We start from the raw sequence: 16,822 nt of genomic DNA on the forward strand, positions 1-16,822 counted from the left end.
GAGCCACGCTATAGTCCGCCGGGTACGACACCTACTGTGCAACCACTGATCAATTGGGTTTTACTGAGCTCCACATGGCCGGGTACGATTCTACCGAGCCTTATGATGGCTGGGTACATTTTTACCGAGCCTATTACGGCTGGGTACGATATGATGATGATGATGCCCACAGAGGCGTATGTTTTAAAATTTTATGTATACATACATCTGTATCATGCATTGCATGTCAGTAGCTCTCAGAGGTACTCAGATGTTCTAGGTTGTATATTCTCTATCCCTGCTTACATTACCGTTCATATTTATGGTTCCCTGCCTTACATACTCAGTACTTTATTTGTACTGACGTCCTTTTTTTGTGGATGCTGCATGTCGTGCTGCAGGCCCTGATAGGCAGGCAGGTGCGCTCCCCCACCACAGTAGGTTGTCTAGTTCAGCAGTGATTGGCGAGATCCCTTCTCCGGACTTGCCGTGGTCTTGGTATGCATTTTGTTATAGACATTATGGGTATGTCAGGGCCCTGTTTCGGCTATGTTGCAGCACTTATGTTCATTCAGAGGTTCACAGACATGTGTCGACTCATGTATAGTTTGGTATGCCTTGTCGGCTGGTTTTTGTTGTATAGTCTTTCATGGTAGCGTGGTAGCTCGTACCTTATATGTAGTTTCTTGATTGTCTGGTCATCCCATGTTACGTATGTTCATGCCATCATATTTTATTGTTGGTTGTCCATGATCCATGTCTACCATTTTTATTGATCTCGTCAACCCTAAAAGATAATAAAAAAGGTTAGATAAAATGTACGTTGGTGCTCGACAAGTATGGTCGGGTGCTAGTCATGGCCCTCCAGTTTGGGTCGTGACATACATATATCAGATACAAAGCGACAAAACAACAAAATCTACACTCTGTGTTAAAGGGCTACAACTTGTCAAATTCGCCTCTGCAATGTCATAAAGAAGTGACCGAGCGACACGCTCGTTCGCCCTTGCTCGAGCCAATTCCTCCGAGAGAATGAAGCCCCTTGCACCGACCTCCTCGAGTAACTTTATTCGGGATCTACATCGAATATATTCCTCGATCCTCTTCTCCCAAGTGAGGGTTCGCTTCAGTTCAACTTGGGCATCAACAACATCTTTCATACGAATCGCCATCTCATGATCAGTCTTGGTTCGACTTAATGCCACTTCTGCCCGGGCATTGATTATCTCGGCTCTGACCTTCGAGAGATCAGATTCAAGTTTCCCAATCATATCCGCTTGAACTTTGGCGTTGCCATGAGTCAAGATGGGTTGGGCCTCGAAGGCAGGGACCTTAGCGGAGATGCTCATCTCATCTAAAGCTCGATAGATGCTCATCTCATCTAAAGCTCGATCTTGCACCTGAGCCCTTAGCTCCTCACACGCAACTCTAACGCGATTGACATCGCCCTTGAGGTACTCCAAGGCCTCCGCCTTTTTTTTGCAACTGATACGGCAAAAAGGAATTAGCCTTAAGGTTAGAAAGGAGTGAAGCACGCACTACAGGAAGTTACCTGCTCCATCAAATAGCTCTCATAGTTTGAGCTCCGGTACACCTCATATCGCCAATGCTGCAGCTCAATTTCCTTCTCCTCGCTAAGGAGCCTAAGAGATTCGCCCTCACCTAGGAATGAAAAGTTGCAGCGGAAGAAAACTTTCACCCCACTTGGGGAATCTTATACCAACCTATTTCAAAGGTTGAGGCAGTTGGATGTTCTGAGGCCAATTGAGTCAAAACTACCAAACCCCCCTCTAATGAACCTAGATTATTCTCTTAGATGTGCGTACTATTCTGATACTCCGGGGCACGACACATAAAAGTGGTGGCTCTTGAAGAACTCCATCCAAGATCTCATTGATACGAACCAGATTGTGGTCCAGAGCCTAGAAGCACCCAACATCAATCAGAACCCCTTGCCGGCCCATGCTGAAACACACATGATTGAGATAGTGCACAAAGATGGGAATCCAAAGAAGCCTTCACAATCTGTCATGATGATCTGTTCTAGTGAAAGTAAGTCGGTCAAAGACCCGGTTGTCATAAAAGCAACCTCTTTGATAGCTGAAAGATCGGCGGACAAGTTGAGCATGCCAAATGATAAGCCAGTTGTGGTAGTTGAAAAGAGGTCCCCAAGTGATGTTGTAGCAAAGCAAGAAAAGCCAAAGGTGATCGTGCCAGGGATCGCAAGTAAACCAGTCATAATTGTGGAGGGTGCTCGCATGGACCCTATCATTATCAAACCTGTGATCCAGTTGCTGGTAGCTAACACTAAGACTGTCCCATGGAACTATGAGCGAGTGATAGTGACCTATAAGGGGAAGGAAGTGAAAGAGGAAGTTAACGAGGCCTTGGGATTAACTCATTCGGGGAGATGCTTTGCCCCGGAAGAGTTAAAGAAAGCTAAAACACTCAAGGACAATCCAGTTCTAGTGAAGAAACCGGTCACTGCAGAAGAGGCAGAGGATTTTTTGAGAAAAATGAAGGTACAAAATTACTCCATGTAGAATAGTTGAGAAAGACTCCTGCTTAGATTTCCCTGTTATCATTGTTGATCCATTCAGATGAGCACCGACGGGCCCTAATAAAGATTTTGAATGAAGCTCATGTCCCCGACAAAATCACAGTGAACCATTTGGAGAAGATTGCCAATAATATATTTGAGTCTAACAGGATCACATTCTCGGATGATGATTTTCCTCTGAAGGGTACAAAACACAATCGAGCCCTCTATCTCACAGTGAAATGCGAAGATTCTGTGGTCACAAGGGTGTTAATTGAAAATGGTTCCAGTTCAAACATCTGCCCTATCTATTCTAAACAAGTTAAAAGTTGATGATGAAAGGATTCACAAGAAAAGCATATGCGTCCGAGGTTTTGACGGAGGGGGAAAAGACTCCATTGGCGACATCATGATCGAGTTGACAATAGGACCAGTTAAATTTATTATGGAGTTCCAGGTACTGGATGTGGCTGTTTCTTACAATTTGATGTTGGGTAGGCCTTGGATACATGTTGCTAAGGCGGTTCGTCTTCTTTACACTAGATGGTGAAGTTCGAATGGGATAGACAAGAAATCATCGTGCATGGGATGAGAATTTATGTGCTTTCAATGATACCTCCATCCCGTTTATTGAGGCTAATGAGGATAAGGGGCCATGGGTCTATCAAGTGTCTGAGACGGTGTCAGTTGAAAAGGTTTCGGAAGGGGAATACATCCCGGGTCCAAAGTTAGCATCTGCAATCGTGATGGTAACAACCGAGATGTTGAAAAATGATTTTATGCCGGGCAAGGGTCGGGGTGCATCTATGCAAGGTATCATGCGGCCAGTGTCTTTGCATGAAAATCTGGGCACATTTGATCTGGGGTTCAAGCCCATAGGGGATGATGTGAAGAAGGCTCGAAAGATGAAAAAGAAGGCATGGTCGCTCCTTAAGCCAGTCCCACATCTCTCTAGGTCATTCATCAAGGCAGGGGTTGTGAAGCGTCCAGTGACAACAGTGCCAAAGCCTATGGTTGATTTTGATGAGGAATTGTTTAAAAGGTTCCAGAGTCTGTTTGATGAGATGAACATGGTAGAAACTAGAGAAGGTTCCAGCAAAGCGGATGTGCAGTTTGTTGGGCCAAAAGTGAATATTAACAATTGGGTTGCCACTCCTCTCCCTACCCGGAAAGAGTTTTGGTAGTTTGCTTTATTTTCCTTTCAGTTTATATGGATTATTCCAGGGTTGTAATTCAGATTTTATTTCCTGTCTATTTTGATGTACAAACCCTTCTTTTATATTTAATGAAATGCAATTTCCCTTTTCCATTACTCTTGATAGTGTCATTTTCTTTCTTTCTTTGTACAATTCTTTTTATGCTGGTTTTAATGACATGACATGCATGAAGAATCTTCAGCCGAGTCTTAAAAGTCAATCTAACTCTAAAATAATAATCCAAGAAATAGAGTGTGATGATGAAATAGAATATGATGAAGATGAAGCATTTGAAGAAATTAGTAAAGAGCTAAGTCACTTTGAAGAGAAACCCAGGCCTAATTTGAATGAAACTGAAGCAATCAATTTAGGGGATCCAAATAATATCAGGGAAACCAAGATAAGTGTACACTTGGAACCACAAATTAGGGAAGAAATAATCAAAGCACTGTTTGAATATAAAGATATTTTTGCATGGTCATATGACGACATGCCAGGTCTGAGTACTGACTTGGTGGTTCACAAATTGCTCACTGACCCGGCATTCCCTCATGTCAAGCAGAAGTTAAGGAAGTTCAAAACTGATATGAGTGTGCAGATCAAGGAAGAAATCACAAAGCAGTTGAACACAAAGGTCATTCGAGTCATACGATACCCCACTTGGTTAGCTAATGTTGTGCCAGTGCCAAAGAAAGATGGCAAAACCAGGGTGTGCTTTGATTACCGCGATCTCAACAAAGCAAGTCCAAAAGATAATTTTTCATTTCCAAATATCCATATTTTGATTGAAAATTGTGCCAAACATGAGATCGGTTCTTTTGTGGATTGCTATGACAGATACCACCAGATTTTGATGGATGAGGAGGATGCAAAAAAGACATTAAACAGTGATTTCAGACAACCCTAGAGCAGCTCTTAGCACATTCGAGGACGAACGTATATTTAAGTGGGAGAGAATGTAATGACCCGACATGTCATTTTGAGATCTAGCATGTCGTTTGGAAGTTTGAGGCCATGAGTAGCTTCACTTCGGGTATTATGCATTGCATATGTGGTCGGAATTGAATTTTGGGAAGTTTGGAGGTGATTTCGAAAGAAAATTCTCATTTCAGATGCTTTAAACTGGAATAAGATTTTTTAGTAAACGGTCTCAGAATCGAGATTTGCAAGTTCCAATAGGTTCGTATGATGATTTTGGACTTGAAGGTATGTCTGGATCGGATTTTGGATGACCCGAGAGCATTTCAGCGCCTATTGTGGAAAGTTGGTAGTTTGGAAGGATTTCATAAATTTGGATTGAAGTGCATTTCAATGTTATCAATGTCTGTTTGGGATTCCGAGCATGGGAATAGATTCCTATGGTGATTCTGGTCTTAGGAGCATGTCTGGATGTTGATTTGGAGGTCCGTAGGTCATCTGGGAGGTCATTTGGCGAAAGTTGGAAATTTAAAGGTTTTTGGGAAGTTTGACCAGAAGTGTACTTTTTGATATCAGGGACGGATTCCAATTTCGGAAGTTGGAGTAGGTCCGTAATGTCAATTATGACTTGTGTGCAAACTTTGAAGTCATTCCGGATTGATTTGATACGCTTCGGTGCAAATTATAGAATTTGGAAATTTCATAACTCATAATTCGATTCGAGGGTCGATGCGAGTTTCGACATTGTTTGATGTGATTTGAGACCTCGACTAAGTTCATATCATGTTTTGGGACTTGTTGGTATGATTTGACAGGATCCTGAGGGGCTGGGTGTATTTTGGAGCATTGGTTAAGAGATTAATAAAGTTAAGAAATTTTGAGTTTGACCATATGGGTCAATACGACCTCTTTTCAGTATTTTGAGTGCACGAGCAAGTCTGTAGCGTGTTTATGATTGAAATTCATATATGGTTTGTGTCCGGGAGGTTTCAGATGAATTTCGGGGTTATTTCGGATCATTTCGGAGAAGTTTGGGTTTGCTGGTTTCTAGTGAGTTACTGTTCATTCGCAATTGCAAACACTGTTCATTCATGAACACTATTCATTCGCAAATGCGAAGTTTTTGTCCAGAAATGCGAATCTGGGCAGATTGTTTTAAATTGGGATTTTTCTAATTTCACTCATTTCTCTCTTGGTTTGGGCAATTTTTGGAGAGCTTGAAGGGGAGATTTTCATCATATATTTCAAGGTAAGTAATTCCCGCATATTATTAGCTAACTACATGGATTCTAAAAGGATTTAACCATGGAAATTAGTAGGAATTGTGAGATTTTGAAACAAACCTAGAAATTGGTATTTTTGGACTTTTACCACAAAATTGGACATGGAATTTGGAATAAATTATATATTTGAGTTCCTCGTATTATGGATAAAGTTTATCTTCGAAAATTTTCAGAATCCGAACACGTAGGCCTGAGGGTAAATTTTATAGACTTTTCGAGCGTAGTTGAAAATTATTGTAAATTGGATTATAATGAGTATTAGAGTATATATTTATGGATTTGCACATTTATTGACTAGTTTGGAGCGTTGGACACCGGTTTGAGTTGTTGGAAAGGCTTGGGGTCGACTATGGAACTTCGGCGCGAGGTAAGTCTCTTTTCTAACCCTGTAAGAGGGAATTAACCCCATAGGTGAATTGAATTCATGTGTGCTCTTATTTGCGGGGGCTACGTACGCACGAGGTGATGAGAGTTCATACGTAGCTACTAATTATGCCTATGTTCGGGTTGTTTTAGGTTTACACCATGCCTTGTTGATACCGTTATTTGATTATGTTATTATTTACCTTGAAAACAATTGAGATTGAGTATGCTTATTAATTGCCTTGAAAAGAGTTGAAATTGAGGATTTCGAGAATTGAAAGTTTTCATTTGAATTTCGTATTTTTGAAAAGAATTGATGAATAATAATAACTTGAGAAATCTATATACAATCGCGTCGCAAATATATTCCGCGAGCGAGGTAAATTTTCACTACTTTCATGGGAGCGGGTGTAACGACCCGACCGGTTGTTTCATGAGTTACAACCCCGCTTCTCCTATTTCTACTTCCTTGTGTGTTGATCAGCTGTATTTCATCATATCCTATTGGTTATGTTGTGTTCGGAGTGGTCTTAGGGCGGGATGAGACACTTAGTCTCTTAAGTTGGTTATTTAGTTGGAAAAGTCAATCGGAAGTTGACTTGTGGGTAAATGATCTCGGATTTGGGTTTTTATGGTTCAGATAGCTTTGTTAGGTGATTTGGGACTTAGGAGCGTGTTAGGAATGTAATTTGGAGGTCAGTGGTAGATTTAGGCTTGAATTGGCGAAATTGGAAATTTGGCGTTTTCCGGTCGGCATTGAAGATCTTGATATTAGGGTCGAAATGAGATTCCGGGAACTGGAGTAGGTCCGGTGTGTCATTTTTAGCATGTTTGCAAAATTTCAGGGCATTCAGATGAGGTTTGATAGGTTTTGGCATCGTTTGCGAAATTCAGAAGTTTGGAAATCCTTAGGCTTGAATCCAATGGTGATTTGATGTTTTGATGTTGTTTTAAGTGTTCCAAAAAATTGGAATAAGTTTGTGGTGATATGTGACTTGTTGGAATGTTTTGTTGAGGTTCCGAAGGCCTCGAGATGAATTTGGGTGGTTGACGGAAAGTTTGGACTTGAGTTGGTGTTGCTGAATTTGCTGCTTCTGTCATTTCAGCACTTGCGGATTGGGGACCGCAGGTGCGAGGTCGCAGATGCAGAATTTGTCCAACAGGAGAAGTACCGCAGGTGCTGTGTGTTGGGAGCATCTGCGGGACCGCAGGTGCGGTGCCTGGGCGCAGATGCAATCATGGGGATTTAGGTGAAAACCGCAGATGCGGTTGTTTTGATCGCAAATGCGGATTATTGGTTGCAGGTGCGAAATCTCTGGGGCAGAAAATATACAAAGGACCCTTCACAAATTTTGGGGTGTTCTTCATAATTTCAACTCGGTTTTTGGAGCTTTTGGAGGGTTTTGAAAAGGGATTCAAGGGGAAACTCATTGAGATAATGTTTTTGAACCTAAAACTCGATTCTATAGTGATTTTCAGTTGATTAAGCATGAAATTTTTGGGATTTAAGGATGAAAATTTGGGGAATTAGGGCTTGGAATTTGAGAGTTATAATTGGGCGATTGAGGGGTCGAATGAAGTTAGATTTTGGTAAATTTGGTATGTATAGACTCGTGAGAGGATAAGGATTCTGGTTTTATAACTTTTGTTGGATTCCAAGACGTGGGCCCGGGGGGTCAGGTTTGGCTAATTTCAGGATTTTTGAGTTAATTTGATAATTTTCGAATGGGCTTTGTTCCTTTAGCGTGTATTAATGATGTGATACTGATTTTGGTTAGATTCGGAGCATTTGGAGGCCGAGTCGAGAGCCAAGGGCATCGCAGGCTAGAGTTTTGTCCGGTTTGAGTTAAGTAATGGTTGTAAATCTTGTCCTGATGGTATGAAACCTCGGATTTCACATCGTTTCACTACTTTGAGGTGACACACACGCTAGATGACGAGCATGGGGGCGTGCATCTTTGGGGATTGTGACTTGGTCCGTCCCGTACGATTATTAAGTTGCATATTTGATTGAAAACTATTTGATACTATTGTGCTTTGGAAAGTATTACTATGTTTTGGGCTAGATGCCATATTTGGGCCTCGTGCCAAACTGTTTGGACCCTTAAGGGCTTTATACTACTATTCCTCACTGTTTTGATTTAATATCTATATTCAGTCATGTTGTGTTTTACTGATTTCATAACTCAGTCTTATTTACTCCATTTTGATATTATAAATGATATTTGGGTTGAGCGCTCTATTTTATTGTTAGCCCAAATGGCTTGAGAGGTTTCTGACTGAGTGAGGTTGAGGGTCTGTGTTGTGAGGATATCATGGGATCGGGTTGCGCGCCATAGCATGTTGTACTGATTTGTGATATATGAGAGGTCGAGGGCCTGATTTATTATGCCACGAGATGGCTCGTTATAGCGCTTGGGCCGTAGGAGCCCGTCCGGAGTCTATACACCCCTAGTGAGCGTGGGTTCCCTGAGTGAGTGATATTATTTTGCCTGAGGGGCTGTTCTTGATATATGTTGTGCCCGAGGGGCTGATTTCAAGTGATTGTGAGGTAGACCGAGGGGCTGGTTCTGATTAATATTATGCCCGAGGGGCGGTTTATAGTACATGTCTTGCCGGGGGTCTATTTATGATTTTCATCATTTTTACTCTAAACTTCATTGAATCTTGTTTTCTAAAGGATTTTTACTGAAATTGGATTTTAACGAGATGATTTGATTTATAAAATATTTGGAAGACATACTATACTTATTGTGGTGTTATGACGTGGATTATGTATTTTCTTACTGCTTAATCTTTATTTACTTTTATTACTTACTGAGTGGACATACTCACATTACTCCATGCACCATGTGTGCAGATCCAGGAGTTGCGGGTCGAGATAGCGATTACTGATCTTATGTCCAACAGGTCATTTGGAGTCGGCAAGGTAGCTGCATGGCGATCGCAGCCTTGCTCTTCTCCCTCTTATCTCCCTTACATTATATTAGCATTTTCCCCAGACTTTGATAGTCTTCATTGTATTCGGACAGTCCTTAGTAGATGCTCTGACTTATGACACCCCGATGTCGGGCTTGTGTTTCTTTCTGCACTTGTTATTTAGACTCATGTTGTGGGATTTTATTTAATTAATAGATTAAAATGTCCTTATTTTGAATAATTGGTTTGATTTGGTATTGTGTCGGCTGGCCTAGTTTCATGATGGGCTCCATCACGACCGGGTTGGTTTCGGGGTCGTGACAAGTTGGTATTAGAGCCTAGGTTACATAGGTTTCCCGAGTCATGAACGGGTTTAGTAGAGTCTTGCAGATCGGTACGGAGATGTTTGTACTTATCTTCGAGAGGTTGCAGAACCTTTAGGAAAAACTTCACATTCTTGAATTCCTATCGTGCGAATCTGTTGATTCTAGTAACTAAACTTCTGTTATTCTATTCTCTCATAGATGGGAGGACACGTTCTACCGGTCAGGACGGACGACCACTAGTACCACTAGTTGGGGCCACTAGAGGCCGAGGTCGTGGTCGAGGCCATGGTAGGGGCAGGGGTGTAGCCCGCACAGTAGCTAGGGCAGCACCTGCAGATCTACTAGCCGCCCCAGTTCATGATCAGGTCCCAGTTGTGGATGCTCCAGCAGGACCAGCTCAGGCACCGGCTATGCCTATAGTTATTCCAGGCCTTCAGGAGGCCCTAGCCCAGATTCTATCAGTGTGCACTGGTCTGGCTCAGGTAGTCTCAGTTACTACGGCCGCAACTACTTCCCAGGCCAGGGAGGCACTTAGACTCCCTCCGCTTGAACACCTGAGCAGGTCGTACAGGGGCTTCAGACACTAGGGCCACCTCCAGCCCAACCGGTTCCATCTTCTCAGGACTATGTAGCTCCTGTTATGCCAAAGGACGAGCAGCACAAATTGGAGAGGCTTGCGAGACTCCAACCTCCATCATTTAGTGGTGCTTAGGGTAAGGATGCACATGGCTTCTTGGATAAGTGTCGGAGGATACTTCGGACCGCAGGTATTCTGGAGACCAGTGAGGTCTCATTCACTACCTTCCAATTCTCCGGGGCTGCACTTAGTTGGTGGGAGGCTTACGAGAGGCGTAGGTCGGTTGGCGCAGCGCCCATTTCTTGGCAGTAGTTCTTCATTCTTTTTCTAGAGAAGTTTGTACCTGAGTCTCGCCGAGAGGAGCTGCATAGGAAGTTCGAGCAGCTTCGTCAGGGTGATAGGTCTATTACACAGTATGAGATACGGTTCTCTGAGTTGGCTCGTCGTGCGGTCTGGTTGGTTCCCACAAACCAAGAGACGATCAGGAGGTTTATAGATAGCCTCTATTTACAGCTTCGATTGCTTATGACCAGAGAGAGAGTATCTGGTGCTACGTTTCATGAGGTTGTTGACATAGCTCGGCAAATTGAGATGGTTCATAGTTAGGAGAGGGTTGAGAGGGAGTCCAAGAGGCCTCGTGGTCAGGGTGGATTCAGTGGTACTCCTCATGGGGGTTAGTTTTAGCACGGTAGAGGTCGTTCATTCAGACATGCTCAGTCAGCTCGCCCAGTTTATCGTGGGGTATCATTGGGTCATGGTTCTTACGGTTCTAATCAGGGCCATTCATCACTTAGCGCCCTTCTAGCCTAGAGTTCGTCCTGTGCTCCATCAGTTTAGAGCTCTTCCATGCTAGGTTTTTCTACTAGTCATCCTGGTATTAGGGGTTCCCTTCAGTCCCTATCTCCAGCACTAGGGGTTGTTATGAGTGTGGATAGTTGGGCATATATGGAGGCAGTGTCCTCGTCGTCATGGGGGTCCGCCTCAGCAGAGGAGTCAGTCATCGACATCAGTACCAGTTACTTCACCACCCACCCAGTCAGCTAGAGGTGGAGGACAGAAAGCTAGGGGTCACCCTAAAGGGGGAGGTCGATCAGGTGGTGGTCAGGACTGTCTCTATGCACTCCCAGTTAGGCCAGATGCTATTGCTTCAGATGTTGTGATTACAGGTATTGTCTCAGTTTGCCACAGAGATGCCTCTGTGTTATTTGATCCTGGTTCCACTTTTTCATATGTGTCATCATATTTTACTCGTTATTTGGATTTGCCCCGTGAGTCTCTTGTTTCATCTATTCGTGTATCTACTCCGGTGGGCAATACTAATATGGTGGACTGCGTATATCGGTCGTGTGTGGTTACCATTGGGGTTTTGGAGACCAAGACCTTCTCTTGATTTGTATGGTGGATTTTAATGTGATATTAGACATAGATTGGTTATTTCCGTGTTGTACTATTTTAGACTATCATGCTAAGACAGTGACGTTGGCTATGCCAGGTGTGCCACAGATTGAGTGGCGAGGTTCATCTGATTATATTTCCAGTAGAGTGATTTCATTCTTGAAGGCCCAGCGGATGGTTGGGAAGGGTTGTCTTTCTTATTTGGCCTTCGTGAGAGATGTTAGTGCAAAGACTCCTACTATTGATTCGGTCCTGGTAGTGAGGGATTTTCCGGATGTGTTTTCTGCAAACCTATCGAGCATGCCACCGGACAGGGATATTGACTTTGGTGTTGATTTGGTGCCAGGCACTCAGCCCATTTCTATTCCACCGTATTGTATGGCACCGGCGGAGTTGAAGGAGTTGAAGGAGGAGCTTCAGGAACTCCTTGATAAGGGGTTTATTCGGCATAGTGTGCCGCCTTGGGGTGCGCTTGTTCTATTTGTGAAGAAAAAGGATGGCATGATGAGGATGTGCATTGATTACATGTAGTTGAACAAAGTCACAATCAAGAACAAGTACCCTTTGCCTCATATTGATGATTTATTTGACCAGCTTCAGGGAGCTAGGGTGTTCTTCAAGATTGATCTCAGGTCAGGGTATCACCAGTTGAAGATCAGGGACTCAGATATTCTTAAGACAACTTTCAGGACCCAATATGATCATTATGAATTCCTTGTGATATCTTTTGGGTTGACCAATGCCCCAACATGGTTCATGCATTTGATGAACAACGTGTTTCGGCACTATCTCGACTCGTTTGTTATTGTATTCATTGATGATATTCTGGTGTACTCGCGTAGTCAGGAGTAGCACGCTAAGCATTTGAGAGTACTGTTACAGCGGTTAAGGGAGAAGAAGCTTTATGCAAAGTTCTCCAAGTGTGAGTTTTGGCTCAGTTCAGTGGCTTTCTTGGGGCATGTGGTGTCCAGTGAGGGTATTCAAGTTGATCCGAAGAAGATAGAGGCAGTTCAGAGTTGGTCCAGGCCATCCTCAGCCATAGAGATTTGCAACTTCCTTGGTTTGGCGGGCTATTACCATCGGTTCGTTCGGGGATTTTCATCAATTGCATACCCTTGACCAAATTGACTCAAAAGGTGCTCCTTTTAGGTGGCCGGATAAGTGTGAGGCGAGCTTCCAGAAGCTCAAAACTGCCTTGATCATAGCTCCAGTGTTAGTTTTTCCATCAGCTTCATATTCATATATGGTATATTGTGATGCTTCTATAGTTGGTATTGTGTGTGTGTTGATGCAGGAGGGTAGAGTGATTGCTTATGCTTCTCGTCAGTTAAAACCCCATGAGAAGAACTACCCTGTTCACAATTTGGAGTTGGCTGCCATTGTCCACACGTTGAAGATTTGGAGGCATTATCTCTATGGTGTGTCTTGTGAGGTGTTTACTGATCATCGTAACCTCCAGTACTTGCTCAAGTAGAAGGATCTCAATTTGAGGCAGCGGAGATGGTTGGAGCTGCTAAAGGATTATGATATCACTATCTTGTACCATCCGGGGAAGGCCAATATAGTGGCTGATGCCTTGAGCAAGAAGGCGGTGAGTATGGGCAGTTTGGCATATATTCCTGTTAGGGAGAGACCTATTGCAGTCGATTTTCAGGCCTTAGCCAATCGGCTTGTGAGGTTAGATATTTTGGAGCCTGGTTGGATCTTAGCTTGTGTGGTTCTCGGTCTTCCTTGTTTGTTCGCATCAGAGAGCGCCAGTATGATGATCCTCATTTGCTTGTCCTCAAGGACAGAGTTCAGCACGACGATGCAAGAGATGTGACTATTGGTGATGATGGGGTATTGAGGATGCAGGGCCAGATATGTGTGCCCAATGTAGATGGGTTTCGGGAGTTGATTCTGGAGAAGGCCCATAGCTCGTGGTATTCCATCCATCTGAGTTCCACAAAGATGTATTAGGATTTGAGACAGCACTACTAGTGGAGGAGAATGAAGAAAGATATAGTGGGATTTGTAGCTCGGTGTCTTAACTGTCAGCAGGTGAAATATAAGCATCAGAGACCGGGTGGCTTGCTTCAGCAGATAGATATTCTAAACTGGAAGTGGGAGCTGATCACCATAGATTTTATAGTTGGACTCTCATGAACTTTGAGGAAGTTCGATTCTATTTGGGTGATTGTGGATCTGCTGACCAAGTCCACGTACTTTATTACTATGTGTACTACCTATTCTTCAGAGCGGTTAGCAAAGATTTATATTCGAGAGATTGTTCGCCTGCATGGTGTCCCATTTTCCATCATTTCAGACAGAGGTACTCAGTTCACATTGCAAATTTAGAGAGTCGTGCAACGAGAGCTGGGTACTCAGGTTGAGTTGAGCACAACTTTTCACCCTCAGATGGACGGGCAGTTTGAGTGCACTATTCAGATATTGGAGGACATGTTGCGCGCTTGTGTCATTGATTTTGGGGGTTCATGGGATCGGTTTCTACCGCTCGCGGAGTTTGCATATAACAGCAGTTATCGGTTGAGTATTCAGATGACTCCATATGAGGCTTTATATGGGAGACGGTGTAGATCTCCAGTAGGTTGATTTGAGCTGGGAGAGGCCAGGCTTTTGGGTACAGACTTGGTGCAAGATGCTTTGGACAAGGTGAAAGTGATTCGTGAGCAGCTTCGTACAGCACAGTCGAGACAAAAGAGTTATGCTGACAGGAAGGTTCGTGATGTGTCTTACATGGTTAGGGAGAATGCTCTACTGAAAGTTTCACCCATGAAGGGTGTTATGAGATTTGGGAAGAAGGGTAAATTGAGTCCTCGGTTCATTGGCCCTTTTGAGGTGCTTCGGAGGATTGGGGATGTGGATTATGAGCTAGATTTGTCACCTAGCTTGTCAAGTGTGCATTCGGTATTTCATGTTTCTATGCTCTGGAAGTATATTGGCGATTCGTCTCATGTTTTCAATTTCAGCACAGTTCAGTTAGACGATGATTTGACTTATGATGTGGAGCCATTAGCTATTTTGGAGCGGCAAGTCAGAAAGTTGAGATAAAAGGGTATAGCTTCAGTGAAAGTGCAGTAGAGAGGTCGGCCCATGGAGGAGGCTACTTGGGAGATCGAGTGAAGATGTGGAGCAGATATCCACTCCTATTTGAGGCTTCAGGTACGTTTCTTGACTCATTCGAGGACGAACGTAGTTTAAGGAGGGAGGATGTAATGACTCGGTCGGTCGTTTCATGAGTTACAACACCATTTCCCCCATTTTGGCTTTCTTTTGTATTGTTCAGTTGTATTTCATCATATCGTGTTGGTTGTGTTATGTTCGGAGTGGTCTTAAGGCAGAATGAGACACTTAGTCTCTTAGTTGGTTATTTAGTTGGAGAAGTTAACCGGAAGTTGAATTATGGGTAAATGATCTTGGATTTGAGTTTTATGGTTCAGATAGCTTCATTAGGTGATTTGGGACTTAGGAGCGTGTTCGTAATGTAATTTGGAGGTCCGTGGTTGATTTAGGCTTGAAATGGCGAAATTAGAAATTTGGCATTTTCCGGTTGGTAGTGGAGATCTTGATATCGGGGTCGGAATGGGATTACAGAAATTAGAGTAGGACCATTATGTCATTTGTGACGTGTGTGCAAAATATCAGGTAATTCGGATGATGTTTGATAGGTTTTGGCATCGTTTGTGGAATTCGGAAGTTTGGAAATCCTTAGGCTTGGATCCGAGGGTGATTTGATGTTTTGATGTTGTTTTGCGTATTTCGAAGGTTGGAATAAATTTGAATGGTGATATGTGACTTGTTGGCATGTTTGGTTGAGGTCCCGAGGGCCTCAGGATGAATTTGGGTGGTTGATGGAGAGTTTGGATTTGAGTTGGTGTTGCTGAATTTGTTGCTTCTGTTATTTCTGCACCTGCAGATTGGGGAACGCAGGTGCGAGGTCGCAGATGCGGTATGGAGACCGCAGATGCGGAATTTGGCCATTAGGAGAAGAACTGCAGGTGCGGTGTGTTGGGCGCATCTATGGGACCGCAGGTGCGGTGCCTGGGCGCAGATGCGGTCCTAGGGATTTAAGTGAAAACCATAGCTACGGTTGTTTTGACCACAGAAGCGGTCTGCAGATGCAGATTATTGGCCGCAACTGCGAAATCCCTGGGACAGAAAGTATATAAAGGATCCTTCGCGAATTTTGGGATGTTTTTCACAATTTCAACTCGGTTTTTGGAGATTTTTGAGGGTTTTGAAGAGGTATTCAAGGTAAAACTCGTTGAGGTAATGTTTTTGAACCTAAAACTCGATTCTATGGTGATTTTTTTTAGGTGATTAGGCATGAAATTTCTGGGATTTAAGAGTGAAAATTTGGGAAATTAGGGTTTGGAACTTGAGAGTAAAGACTGGGCGATTGAGGGGTCGAATGAAGTTAGATTTTGGTAAATTTGGTATGTATGGACTCGTGAGAGGATAAGGATTCTGGTTTTATAATTTTAGATTCCGAGACGTGGGCCCGGGGGTCGGATTTTGCCAATTTCGAGATTTTTTAGTTAATTTGATAATTTTTGCATGGGTTTTGTACCTTTAGCGTGTATTAATGATGTGATACTGATTTTGGTTAGATTTGGAGCATTTGGAGGTCGAGTTGAGAGGCAAGGGCATTGCAGGCTAGAGTTTTGTGTGGTTTGAGGTAAGTAATGATTGTAAATCTTGTCCTGAAGGTATGAAACCCCGAATTTCACATCGTTTCACTACTTTGAGGTAACGCACACGCTAGATGATGAGTGTGGGGGCTTGCACCGTTGGGGATTGTGACTTGGTCCATCTCGTACGACTATTAAGTCGCATATTTGATTGAAAACTATCTGATACTATTGTGCTTTGGAAAGTATTACTATGTTTTGGGCTGGATGCCGTATTTGGGCCTCGGGCCAAGCTGTTTGGACCCTTATGGGCTTTTTACTACTATTCCTCACTATTTTGATTTAATATTTATACTCAGTCATGCTGTTTTTTACTGATTTTATAACTCAGCCTTATTTACTCCATTTTGATACTATAAATGATATTTTGGGTTGAGCGCCATGTTTTACTGTTATCCCGAGTGGCTTGAGAGGTTTCTGACCGAGTGAGGCCGAGGGCCTGTGTTGTGAGGATATCATGGGATTAGGCTGTGCACCGCAGCATATTGTACTGATTTGTGATATATGAGAGGTCGAGGGCCTGATTTATTATGCCACGAGATGGTTTGTTATAGCGCTTGGGTTGTAGGAGCCCCTTCGGAGTCTGTACACCCCCCAGTGAGTGTGGGTACCCTGAGTGAGTGATATGGTGTTACC

Source organism: Nicotiana sylvestris, chromosome 7 (assembly GCF_000393655.2).
Source record: "Nicotiana sylvestris chromosome 7, ASM39365v2, whole genome shotgun sequence".
NCBI lineage: Eukaryota > Viridiplantae > Streptophyta > Magnoliopsida > Solanales > Solanaceae > Nicotiana > Nicotiana sylvestris.